General features: G+C 42.3%; 1 long non-coding RNA gene across 14 annotated transcripts in view; it reads left to right on the top strand.

Annotated features, from left to right (window-relative positions):
* Positions 1-13,725, top strand: part of LOC118553314 (uncharacterized) — a 257,392-nt gene that overhangs the window by 17,351 nt on the left and 226,316 nt on the right. For 2 of the 14 annotated variants that reach the window (XR_013447720.1, XR_013447716.1), the window contains exons 2-3: positions 1,864-1,962; positions 6,551-6,715. The exons of 8 other annotated variants lie outside the window; for them this stretch is intronic. This is a non-coding gene — a long non-coding RNA (uncharacterized LOC118553314). Of the gene's footprint in view, positions 1-1,863; positions 1,967-6,550; positions 6,716-13,725 lie in introns of all 14 variants that reach the window. 4 more of the 14 variants (XR_013447719.1, XR_013447717.1, XR_013447718.1 and 1 more) reach the window with 3 other exon arrangements.

Here is a 13,725-nt window from a genome sequence, read left to right as displayed (position 1 = left end):
TGCACTTTAGGTTTTTCCTTGAAACTTGGATGTTTGGAGGTCCCAAGGCTGAATCCAAGTGTGAAAACCAAAGTAGATGATCTTAAAGGTCATTTCCTGTGCTAATGTTTTGTGATTACAGGAGTCCTCCTTCTTCCTGCCTCCCCATTCTCATAGAAATTAGTGAACAGGTCTGGTAAATTCGTTGTCAACAATGACGCTCTTGACTCTCCTTTTCCCGTCCCTTAGCCATTGTCCTCATTCTACACCAGGTAAGAATAGGATGGAAACACTGTAGCACAGTCTTAACAGGACTGACATCTCCAGTCATTCTTATGTCCCCTGACAACATAACCCTCCAATAATATCCTCTTTGCTTATACCACACCGTTGTTAAAATAAAATCCATCAATTGGCTGTGTAGCAGTCCTCATGTGGGGTGCCATGGATTTAGCAGATATCAATAGATAGTTTTTAGAGAATGCAGTCTTAAAAGAAGTTAGGTAGTTTTCTTTACTAATGGAATTTCTTAAGACTTTGATATGCTTATGTGCAATGTGAATCTTTTTGAGGGAGAGATAATGTAACCCAAGAAACTTGATCTCTTGGGTTTGTTGTGAGCAAGCACAGGTTTCTCGTCACGAAACTGTCTTGAATCATCCATTTGATAGCTGACTCTTCCCTGACACTTCTCACTTGACGATGAGCCCCTCCTCATTACATTGCACCTTAGCATATGGAAGTCCAGAAAACCACTCCTCAATAGGCAGCTGCTCCGTCTCTCAACCCTCAGCCGCTCCAGAATCACTACTTCAGAATACCAAGCTGTGTGTATACATGTGTACATATATGTAATTTTCCTTACTGAGGGACGGGTAATTTTAAAAAGGAATTGACCCACCAAAGTTTTTAGAGTCACTACTCTGTGTGATACTCTACTGGTAGATAAATGTTATTATACATTTGTTCAAACTCATAGAATATACAACACCAAGAATGAACCCATTGCAAACTGTGGACTTTGGGTGATAATAAGGTGTCAGGGTAGGTTCATCAATCATAACAAATGTACACTCTGGTGGGGGATGTTGATAATGGAGAGGCTGTGCATGTGTGGGGACAGGGGGTATATGGGGATTCTCTGTATCCTCTGCTCAATTTTGCCATGAACCTAACACTGCTCTAAAAAAATAAAATCTATTGAAAAAGAAAAAAGAAAAAATAGAGCCAAGTACTAAATATAACTTTCCCAGGGTCCAAACATGTGTGTTGACTAAGAAGGCAACCCCTTCCTAGATGGGTCCTCTTTAAATACATCCACAGTTTCTATTCTGACTTCCCTATCCCTGGTTTTGCCCCTCTATCCTTGAGAGCCTTATCTTCTGGATTTCCCCATTGCAACTCTATCCTGGAAAAATCCAACCCTTATCCATTGGGTCCTTCTGGGACTCATTGTGATTTCCCTCATTAAGTCATTTCCCCAAGTACAAGTCCGTGAGTTCAGGGTAGAACCCTGGAGTTTTTATTTGGACAACCAGTGATTTCTTCTGATAACCCAAAGAGCTGCAGAGTGGTTCAGCACGAGGGGGTCTTGGTGCTTCAAGACTCACAGCATCATTCAGTTTGGACATGTGCCCTCCAAGGCAGGGGATTTTCCTAAAGATACCACTTTTTAAAAAGCCCTTTTAGATCTGTTAGAACAGCACATAGCTCACCCTAAAATTATTTTAATTCTTGGGGAGAACACAGTCCCTCTAAACCCTAATGAAAAACAGTGTTTTCTAACTGCTTTGTAGTTTGCCATATAAATTTTCTTCCTTCGAAGGCAATAAATTTCATTATTATGCAGAGTAATGTAATCTTACATTCCTCTGATGCTTTTAGCTTGTATCATTTTGGATCTGATGGATAAAGAAAGGAGCCATATGCCTCCAGAAGACTGTTCCCTTGGTCATAAGAGAGAACATCTGAAGGACCATTCAAGTAAGTAAGTAGTCAGGCCCTGTGCTGGGCACTAGAAATGGAAACATAAATCATACAAATTTTCTTCTCTGTGACTTGGCTTTAAAAAGGCATTTATCCATTTATTAGTCCATATGTCAAATACATTTTGGGCCAGGTACTACATTGGGTATGAGGACTATTTTTGACTGGGTTCCCTGGGAATATACTGAATATTGTGAACTGTGTGCAGATGGATTCCTGGGGAATATCTGGGGAGATACACCTGAATGAAAGTGAGGATGACAGGACGGGGCGGGGAGAGAAGAAGGTGCTCCATGTGGTTGCAGCTAAGGCCCCGCCCAGTCTTACTGGCAGTGCTGGAGCCAACCCTACAGAGTTGTCCCAAAGAGGAAAGGAGGCCAGGCCTTTGTATGTCAATGTCATCCGGTCATCGGTGGCCCAGTGTCCCTGAGAACAGGCTGTAACTGCAGAGAAGGCAGTATTTTGCAGCCTGGGGCAATGCCCACCCCAGCAAAGGACATGGCTTTGAACCATCAGTTAACAGTATCCCCAGGAGCTAGGAGATGGGAAGAAATCTGCATGAGAATACAACATCAACTATTGGGATGTAGCAGGACCAAGGATCCGTTTGTGTTCTCGGGGAGTTGATGGTCTAGGTGATGAACCATAAGAGCAATTAGATAAGTAACAGTGCAAATAGCTAAGTACAAGGAGATGGTAAGCACTATGAAGATGCAGAGCAAGAGTACCTAGCCCGGTCTGAGGGGTCCGCAGAAGGATTCCCAAGTGAGGTGATGGTGATGATGAGGTAAGGAATTAGGCATGTGAAGGCAGTGGGTGTGGGAGCTGTTAGAGAGAGCGTCCTCTTGGGTGAGAACGTGGCTTGGGAGGCCTTACACCACTAGGGTGGCCGGAGTGGAAAGTGCAGGAGTGGTGCAAGCTGGTCAGGCACAGGAGTGGAGCGAGGACCTGAACCTAAACACTGGACCTGAAAGAGCCGGGACACCTGGTCCGGCAGCTGGGGGTTTTATCCTGATGATGCTGACATTCACAGGTTCCAGCTGGCAGGTCCGTGAGAAAATTCGCTCTTCAGGAAGATCATTCTGGCTGCAGTATGGAGAAAGGAATGGAGATAAAAGAGCAACATGAGGGGCCCCTAGGAGTGACCTTGTGGGCTGCGATTTCATTAGTTTCCAGTGAGCAATGATAGTGACTTAAAATGGAGGCATGTCAGGTGGGATGGAGAGAAATGGGTGGATTTGAGAGATATTAAGGAAGCAGAATCCATAAGACTTGACTGACTGGATATGAGTCTTTAGGGAAAAAGAGGAGTCAACCTCAGATTTGTCTTTGAGCCATAGCAGGCTGGCAGTGGTGTGAAGGATGAATCTGAGAGACTGTCAGCCTGAAACAAGGGAACCAGTTAGAGCCATGATAAACAATGTCGTTTTGTACAGGGACCCATTCAGGGACCAAAAAAAAAAAAAAACCACTGTTTATGACCATACTCATTTCAATCAAATGAAAATAACATTATAGAATTCTATTAAAATAATATATATAATCTTATAATTAAAATTACTTTTCTTAGAAGAATGTCTGTATGAAAGCTGGCCCTGCTTCTAGCCACTTAAATATTGATATCTGGGCCCAGTTTAGACAGCGCCATGGAGGCAGCTTGTCGTTTTTTGGTTCCTATTCGTGTGGCGCTTTGAACTTCACAGAGAGCATTCTAGAGTGTGCTCGTTTATCCTTGACGCAACCTTGCGGGTGGGAATTATTAGGTTTCCAATATGCAGAAGCAGAAACAGAGAAGGACGTGAAATGGCTTCATTGCCGTGTGGCCAAGTTGAGTCTAGAATGTTTATTCCGTTGTCTCCCGAGGTTGCAGCCACTACGTGCCAGGCATCGCACGGATGAAATTGATGTGCCGGCTCCCTGCGTCCTTCAGCACCCTGGGCCTCTCGCTCGGCTGGCTGTAGGATTGTCTGTCTGCTTAGGGGCAGAGAGGCTGAGATGGCAGGGACTGCCCTGGTACCAGGAAGCCCGAACAATGCCTGTTTCTCCTGGGGGCTGCTGACCACGTGAGCATTCTCGCTGCCTTACTGAATTTAGGCCACTTCTGGGGTCCCCTGCCCTGGGCCATCCTGTCAGGCAGGCTTCGACTTTCAGTTACTTGGAGCCCAGGGCCAGGGCAAGACAGAGGTGGTTTCTCCAGATGGGGATCCCGTGCTTTGTAGGCTCTGAAAACCTTCCAACCAAGTTGAACTTGGTCTCTGGGTTGTATGTTGTAGCCAAATGAATTAGATGTAGCCAAAAGAGCCTCTCTTCCCAAATCAGTGAGTCTGTAACCTCCAGGGTCGGATGTCTCTGCCCTTAGCTAGAGCAGGGGTGAGGAGAAGAGGCAAAGGAGAGGGAAGAGAGAGTTGGGGCAGAGAGGACTCTGTTCTGAAACTGTCCCTTCAGGCTGCAGTTGCTGGCCACACAACAGCCTCCTTTTTGTCAGGCGATTGCAGTATCGATGAGAAGGGAGCTTGTGTCTTAATCTGGCAATTTAGAAATTAAAGATGCAATTAAATAGGATTATGGATAAGCTTGAAATAGATTTTCTGAATATAAACACTGACATGTACAGATGCACGCCATTTATTCACTAGTCTCTCCACAAGCACTCTGTAGTCTTTTTTTCCAGCTTTATTGAGCTATAATTGATGTGTAACATGGTATAAATTTGATGTAAAATGTGTTGATTTGATACATTTATAAATTGCAAAATGATTGCTACCAGAGTGTTAGCTAACACCTCCATCACATTACAGAATTTTTGTGTGTGTGCGGTAAGAACATTTAAGATCTACTATCTTGGTAACTTTCACGAATATAATACAGCATTATTAACTATAGTCCCCATGCTATACATTAAATCCCCCGAACCTATTTGTCTTGTAACTGGAAGTTTGTACCCTTTGACCAACATCCCCTCAATTCCCCTATCTCCCAGCCCCTGGTAACTACCACTCCACTCTCTGTTTCTATGAGTTTAGCTTTTTAAGATTCCATATATAAGTGATATCATTCAGTGTTTGTCTTCCTCTGACTTATTTCACTTAGCATAATGCCCTCAACGTCCATCACTGTTGTCACAAATGGAAGGATTTCCTTCTTTCTCGTGGCTGAATAATGTTTCATTGTGTGTGTGTATGTGTGTGTGTGTGTGTGTACATATCTCCATATGTATGATGGACACAGTTGTTTCCCTATCTTGGCTGTCGTGAATAATGCTGCAGTGGGCATGCGAAAAACAGTGTGTAGTTTTGATTGCCACGGGTGGTTAGTACAGGGTTTTGGTGTTTTTCATCTTTCTTAGCCTTTACCTCTGAAGCCCACCTCTATCCTGAACTGCCTTTTCTGCTTCCAGAGCCTCATAAGGATTGTTTTTGATGATCAGATTGAGCAGAGACTGCTCTTAGCATTACAAATACTGGGTATAGATAGTCACAGAATGCCTCTCATCTTAGCTGCAAAAGTAATAGTAATAATATAAACAGCTACCATGTATGGAACATTCACTATTAACCAAACTCTGAGCTAAGTTCTTTACACACACTAACTCAGTGATATGTTGCGATTCAGTTATAGTATAATATTAGGGTTTGGGGACTTTTATGGCAATGTTAGTCATTGCCACACCTCTTTTTTTCCACTAATTTTATCTAGTTCTTTGAATTGTATACTTTGTGCGGGACTCAAAATGCCAATTTTGCCAATTTTATCTAGACTCTCTGTGAAGTAGGGAAGATGCTTCTTACCTTTTAATACTTTTCACATGAGCACATCAAAATACATTGCCTTCTGGTTGTTTTTTTGTTGTTGTTCCCATGCTGCCCCTGCTCTTGAGGACCGCATCTGACTCCCTAGAATCTCCCTTAAGGCCCTGTCTCAGGCCAAGCAATCTTCCAAAGGCAGCGGTTCTCAATGATTTCTCCCCTCTGACACAATCCTATAGGTATAGGCACATTTTGACAAAACCCCCAACTGAAAGATTTTCTCATAAGGCTATAGAAGAGGTAAGAGAGGCTGCAGATGACCTATGATTCCCAGCATGGCCCACTGACCACTCCCTCGCTCTGCCCTTTAGGCATATGCAGTGTACGATAATATAACTGGAATAATTTTGAGTGCATTCTAATTTGTTCAGTTTAAAATCAGGTTGCTTTGAATTTTATTGCATAAACACATGATGCAAAAAAAAAAAAAAAAAAAGTCACACTTGTATGATAAAGTCCTATGGAGACCTCCAGGAAAAAACTACTAGAAATAAGTGAGTTCATCAAGGTCACAGGATACAAGATTGATTTATAAAAATCAATTGTAATTTTATATACTGGCAGTAAGCAATCTGAAAATGAGATTTAGAAAATAATTCCATTCACAATAGCACCAGAAGAATAAAATACTTAGAAATAAATTTAACAAAAGGAGAGTGAGACTTGTACACTGAAAATTATAAAACATTGGTGGCAAAAATTAAAAAGGATCTAAATGAATGGAGAAACATTCCATGTTCATGAGTTGGAAGATGTTAATTCTCCTTAATTGCTATCAGAATCCTGAAGGATTTTGCTGCACCTGTGCTGCCCCTGTCCTGGGCCATCCTGTTAGCCAGAAGCTGGGCCAGAGTTGGTTTCTCCAGTTGCTGATCTTGGTGCTTTGTAAAGACTGAGAAGTTGTCAGCTGAAATTGGTTTTCCAGTCATATGTGGTAGCCAAAGGTAAGTGAGGCCCCTGTTACCATCCATGGTCAGAGGGCCTCAAAAAACATCATTAATCAAATGACAGGACAAGCCACAGACTAGCTTGACAAAAATTTTGCAAATCATGTATTTCATAAAGGACTTATGTCCAGAATATATATTGCACCTCAATAATAAGGCAGACAACCCACTTAATACATGGGCACAGTATTTGAGTAGACTTTTCACTAGAGAAGATATGTGTAGGGCTCACAAGTACATGAAAAGATGCTCAACATCATTAGACATTACGGATATGAAAATTAAAAGCACAATGAGATACAACTTCCAATGTACTAGAATGGCTATAATAAAAAAGAGACAAAAGTAAGTGTTGGGGAGGATGTGGAGAAACTGGAACTTTCACATATTGCTGGTAGGAGAGAAAATGGTGCAACCACTTTGGATGACAGGTTCTCAGGTTCTCAGAGAGCTACCGTATGACTCAGCAATTCCACACTTATGTATCTACCCAAGAGAAATGAAAATATAATACACAAAACTTTTAAATGAACGTTCATAGTATTACTATAACACAAAAACCTCAGACTAGATCCAAATGCCCATCAACATGTAAATGCATAAACAAAATGTGATATCATCGTACATTGGAATACTCTCCAGTAATAAAAAGAATGGAACTACTTATATACTCTGCAACCTGGAGGAACCTCAAGAACACTATGCTAACTGAAGGAATCCAGAAACAAAAGATTACGTATCATGTAATTCTCCATATATGTATGAAGTATCTGGAAGAGGCAATCTCTAGAGACTAGAGCAGATCAGCGGTTGCTGGGGCTGGTCTGGGAATTGACTGTAAACAGGCCTGGGGGTCCCCGGGGGGGAGAAGGGAGCCTGGGGGTCTTTAGGGTGATGAAGATCTTTTAAAACTAGATTGTGGTGATATTTGCACATCTATATACTTTTACTAAAAATTATTGACTTGTACCTTTATAATGGGTGAATATTATGAATATTATATCTCCGTATAGCTGTTAATAAAAATTAAATAAAAATAACCAGGATGGAGGGTAGGAGATACACATAAAACAAGTTTAGCAATAAATTGGTATTTCTTGAGGCTAGATGATAGGTAATGAAGGTTCATTGTATATTTTTCCTTTTTGCACTGTGTCCATTTAAAATTTTCATAATAAAAAATAAAAAGGAAATAATAAGGGAAATGTCACACTTCTTTATTTCTTTATGTGAAATGAAGTCTGACTCAGTCTTTATATCACAAGGCTGAAAGAAAATTAAATCTCAGTCATCACAGAAGTCCCTTGCTAGAATCACTCAACAATCTGAGAGGCTCTTGTGATGCCCCAAATCTTCAGGCTATCAGGGTCATGGTGATATGACTGCTATATTATATGAATGATTCTTAGAAGTCGACGATGTTGCATTTATGCCAAAGATGGAGGAGGAATCTGCAGTCTGTTGTACCCATGTTTAGAGCCAGCCTCCCCACATCCCTTCTGGTTCAGGATCCTGGGCTGTCATTCCCTTCTGAGTCTTGATCCATTTTTGCCCAAGTTGGGGCATGACTTTTTGATAGTGGGGTGAACCATAGACCTACGTCCTCTTTTCAGCTGTGAGAGTAACTTCTCCAGGCTCGTTTCAGCCCTCTTATTGATGCGGGAGAGCTAGGCTCTTGTCTCACGGAGTTGAAGAATGAATCTTGTGGACAAAGGAGAGTGAGTAAAATAATAGAGTTTTATTAAGCGGGGATACAGAAAAAGCTCTCAGGAGTCCCAACAGGGTTGCCACTGAGGGCTTTTAGGGTTGGTCTTTTGTAGAAAGTTAACCAGGGAACTTAAATCTTTTTGACTTCTCTACTGACAGCACGTTTGTGTAAGCAGGACTAGTGATAACATCTTTAATGGCTTACTTCTTTTTAGGGTCCGTTTATTTTCTGTCGACCACAGGAGACTGTCATAAATAAGACGTCCCCCCTTGGACACCTAGGGCAGGGTGGTCTGGAGTGTTCCCTTATCTCTGGTTTCCTTACACCTCCACATTTTTGGGATTTCTGTGAGTCTGATCATGGAGCCCCCTATCTCTCTCTCTCTCTCTACCTAGTCCTGCCTGTCCCTTTCTCATTATTTTAACCTCTCTCCTGAATTTTGGCTTTCACAACAGCCAGAAGAAAAGTTCGTCTTATGGTTACTTCTATTTAGGCTGTGCTCATGGACCTTAAGTATGGGTTCAAAAAAAATATTCTTTGACTTTAAAGAATTACCTAAAATTACCGAAAATGTGTGTAAAATACAAAGAATATAATGCACCAGTCCCTCCTCTTTTCAAATTCATCTTCAGCATGAAAGGCTTGGTGCATCCACTTATTTAATCATTGATAAAACAAATATTTATTGAGCCCGTCCAAGTAATGCCAAGCTGTGTTTGCGGCACTGGAAGTGCAGTGCTGAACAGAGCCAACAAAGGCTCTGTTTCTATGCAGCTTAGACTCAAGGGCTGATGTTTTCAAACTTTAATGTGCGTAAGAATCGTGCGGCAATACTGTTAAGATGCAGTTCCTGATTCCCTACGTCTGGATGCTGCTCGCGATCTGCATTTTTAACAAACTCCCATGCAATGGCATGCTGCTGGTGTACAAAACACACTCCGAGCTGCAAGGTTCTGGGGTGGGATGCAGGGAAATTTTGGAGAGCACAAAAGTTAATGCTTCACGAGCTTCCATACTGAATTATTTGCAACAGGGTCCTAGTGTGTGCAGAGGGAGGGTCATTGACATGTTCTGCCCTGAGGCACTCCACACCCGTCACTTGGCCCCCAGGTAAACTATTTCTCCCTTTTGTCATTGACACCACCCTGGCAAAGCAGCCTATACGCAGACCGCACCCTGTCCCGCACCCTGTCCGGCCTTGTCTGTTCACATCCAGAGGCTTCTCTGATTAATTCACAGGCCAAGACTTGTGTGTCAGCCTTCTCTTAGGGAACTGATCCTGTTTTACACTTCAAAGCCCCATCTGGCAGGTATCAAAGGTGTGTAGATCTTTGGAGCTTTTTCTGGTCTTATATTTTAACTCATTCCTGCTCCCCACCTCTATGTTATAACGTTAATGATAAGAAGGAAAAATAGGAAAAAAGCACCCTTGTTTTTGCTTATTTTTTATAAGCCCTGTTTCCCCTGGAAAGCAATCTCTTTGTGTTTGTGTGATTGTTCCACAAAGTGGGTTGATTCTTTGCCGGCCCTGTGGCTGTGGTTCAAAATAGCAGACGTCTAAATAGCCAGGTTGCTCAGGCATTTACCCAGCCACAGCTGGGGAGCTTGTATGGTGGTGCAAGCTTCCTGGCATTCTGCCTCTAGGAAACTATTCTAATGAAATCATTGGGAAGGCAGGCAAAAATATCTGTAAAATGGAGTTCTTTACAGCATCATGACAGTAATAAATACTTAGGGGGGGGATACCCTAAATGTCTGTATTTGTTTCCTACTGCTGCTGTAACAGCTTTAGATTTAGTGACTTTAAAATACATGTCCACTCTGAATGTTCTGGAGGTCACAAGTCTGCAATCACTTTTGCTGGGCTAAAGTCAAGGTGTGTGTGGGGTGACCCGATTGGGTGGAGGCCAGCAGCATGGGCAGTGAAAGAATTCACCCAAGGCAGAACAAAGGAGATAGAAGTTTATTGAATACACCACAAGGAAGCAGTGGGCAAGAGAGCAAAGGAGAGACTGTCTGTGCAAGGTGGTGGTGGGGGGGCTGTAGTGAAAGGGGGAAGGTGAGGAGGTGTGGGAATGTATGCAGTTGTCCTTTTTTGGCACCTGTGTCCAGGTGTAAGTAGCCCATTGGTCAGCTAGGGCTTGTGGATATTTTCAGGTGGGTCGCCTATGGGCCTGCTTGTGTTCAGCCAGGGGATGGGCGGGAGGCGCCACTGGGGGCCCTTCTGCCTTACTCGGGTTTTCATTGTTCAAGTCGGTTGCTTAAAAGGGGCTTCTGCAGTGTGAGGGCTGGTTCGTTGTGAGGTCTCCGAGGGCATCTTGTTTCCTTGTCTTTTTCAGCTCTATTGCCCCCCTATATTCCTTGACTTGTGGCTCCCTCCCTCCATGTTCAGAGCTCATCATTTCAATCTCTGATTCTGTCATCACGTTGCCTTCTCCTCCAACTTTGACTCCTCCTGCATCCCTTTTAGGAGGACTGTGGTGATTACATCAGGTCCGTGAAGATAATCCAAGGCAATATCCCTGTTTTTTAAACTTAATCTCTTAAAATTAAGATCCTTAATTTATTCACATCTGCAAAGTCATTTCACCATATTAGGTAATATTTTCCAGTTCCAGGGATTACGATGTGGACGTTTGGGGGACCATTATTCAGTTTACTCTAGTAGCAAACCATAGGAAGTAGTTAATAGTGTTACATTTATTCAGTGGAATGTTTTATACCTGTTAAATCTCTAATCTCTTGAATAGCATTTAATGAAAACAGAAAGTATTGTAATGCATTCAGCATTTGTTCACTGAATCTAACACTTCTTATGTTCCAGGCTCTGTTCTGAGCACTGAGGATACAGTCGGGAGTGAAGGCCCAGCTCTCTTGCATCTTATGTGCTAGTAAAGGAGACAGACAATAAACAAATAAATTAATAAACAGAGTAATTTCAACTAGCAATAAGTGCTATGAAGCCAATTGGGTGGGGGGGCGGTGGCGGGTGACTTTGCACAGGGAATCAAGTAAGATTCCCTGAAGAGGTTGCATTTCCACTAAGACCTGATAAAGAGAAGGAGCCAGCCACGTGCCAGCCACTGGGCAGAACCTTCTAGGCAGAAGGGAAAGCAGGCTGATGACCTTTCTTGAGGCAGGCAGGTGTTTGGTGCATACTGAGGCCTGAGGCAGGTGTGGCTGGGCGTGGTGTCAGGGGAGAGAGGTAGGGCAAGTAGGCATGAAGAAGGGTGTTGCAGGCCACCAACTGGCAGATACTGCTGCTTGCTTACCCTAACTTCCCATCTCTCGTCTTTCCCACAGAGGCAACCAGTTTAGTGTCAAGCATCTATGTGTATAATTAAAATACTGGCTCTCCTGATGTCTCTTGCTCCTGAAGTAGGGATTAGGGGGGTTTTGGCACGTCCCTAAAGATGTCCAGTGGAGTCAGTGTGTAGAAGGAGGACTTTCACTTTTGCCCTTTAACTCCTTTCTCTCTGGAACATGGACAGCATCCTAGAAATGGAGCAGAGCCTTGCAACCATGAGCCTGAGAGCTTTGGGCTAACAATTTTGGACCATAAAAGGTGCCTGGGAACTTGAGGGGGCCACGTGGCTATTACTCACCTTCCAGAATACCTGCCTCCAGATTCCTGTTTGGTTGGGCTACACGAACCAGGATTCTAGGACATGAATTGGAATCTGATCCCTCAATGATAAATAGAGTAAGAAACTTATATTTTGTTCTATGTGTAACTGGAAATTACTATTGGAAGGTTTTAAGCAGGAGAGCAATCTGGTCTGATTTATATATTTGTAACAAATGATCGCATCTACTATATGGAACTAGATGGTAGGTCCTACTGGGGACATCAAGTAAATGATCATTGCGGTAATTTAAGAGAGGGAGGATGCTAGCTTAGACTAGGGTTATAGCAGGGAAGGTGGGGAGACAGTTTGTATTGTATTAAGTTAAAAAAAGGGAAACGGTAGGATATACTTACTATATATACAGTGAGATAATAGTAGCCAACATTTATTGAGTATCCTTTATGGCCAGACAAGGATTTGAGCATTTACATATACTAACTCACTCATTTTATCATTATACTAGGTGTGTGGAGCAGGCATTATTCTTATATACATTTTACAGTTAGGAAAACTAAGAAGCAAAAAGGTCAAATAATTTTCTAGAAAGTGATGGAGGATGCCTTCCTCCGTGTGTGTGTGTGTGTGTGTGTGTGTGTGTGTGTGTGTGTGTTGGATGGGAGGCTTCTCTATGTGGGTGTGGGTATGTAGGTAGGGAGATACAGATGGGGACACCCCATAAAAAAGGGCTAGAAGGAAATATACCAAATATTTTAGAAGTTTTATGTCTGAGCAATAGCATTTCATGTAATTTTTCTTCTTTATACTTTTCTTATTTTCCAGTATTTCTACAGTGGACATGTGCTATTTTTATGTACAAGAGAATAATTAATATGTAAAAGATACTGTAGTTTAGAATTGTGGTGTTTATTAACATATTTTATATCATGTCGGCTGTTTTTAGTCACAGAGAGAAAGGGTCATAGTGTAGTTACCACGGCCAGATAGGAAGCTGAGCTGTGGAAATGAAATCTCGGACCAGGTGAAGTTCCTAGATCTTTAAGGCATAGCGATGGCTTCTTCATCCTAGTCCTGTCATCTGTCCACTCGTCAATGATGTCTTCTGGAAATAGTCCTATTCAAACAACCAAACTTTTCAGCTTTTCCACACTCTAGCATTGTGGATACAGAAGAGCTTTTCAGCACACAGTCTGCCTAATCAGATGTGCCGCCCATCTCTGGATTCTGTATGCCACGTTGGCTTTCTCTGAAGAATTTCCCTTGTCTGACATGACATCATTTAGTTTATTTATGTTGGAGAATGCTCAGGGAAATACTACACCTGTGTTATATATATGAATGTGTGGTTATAAATTGCAGAACAACAAATCATTAGAAGGTGAATTCACTTATCAAATTCCTCGGAGCTGTTCAAAGGTAAGCCACATAAACTACTTACTTCTATGTATCCTTTGCCAGAGCCAGCAAATGAGAAGAGGGGGTTAAAATCCAATTTAGGGGTGGGGGACCCCAAAACAACCTTTTAGACTCCAAATCCGGAAATTGTCAGAAAACATTCTTTAACCTCTCCACAGGCACAGAACATTTATTTCATTTCTTAGAATCACCCAGTCTCCGTATCCTCGGACTCCTCGGCATGTCTACTGTTTGCTCAGTTCTTAGCACTAAGCCATGAATATATTAGAAGAACAAAAGTGCAGCCCTAAATGTAT

Source organism: Halichoerus grypus, chromosome 5, assembly GCF_964656455.1.
Source record: "Halichoerus grypus chromosome 5, mHalGry1.hap1.1, whole genome shotgun sequence".
In the NCBI taxonomy this organism is placed as follows: domain Eukaryota; kingdom Metazoa; phylum Chordata; class Mammalia; order Carnivora; family Phocidae; genus Halichoerus; species Halichoerus grypus.
The sequence above is the reverse complement of the archived record's forward strand: the minus strand, read 5'-3'. Positions and strand labels throughout refer to the sequence as shown.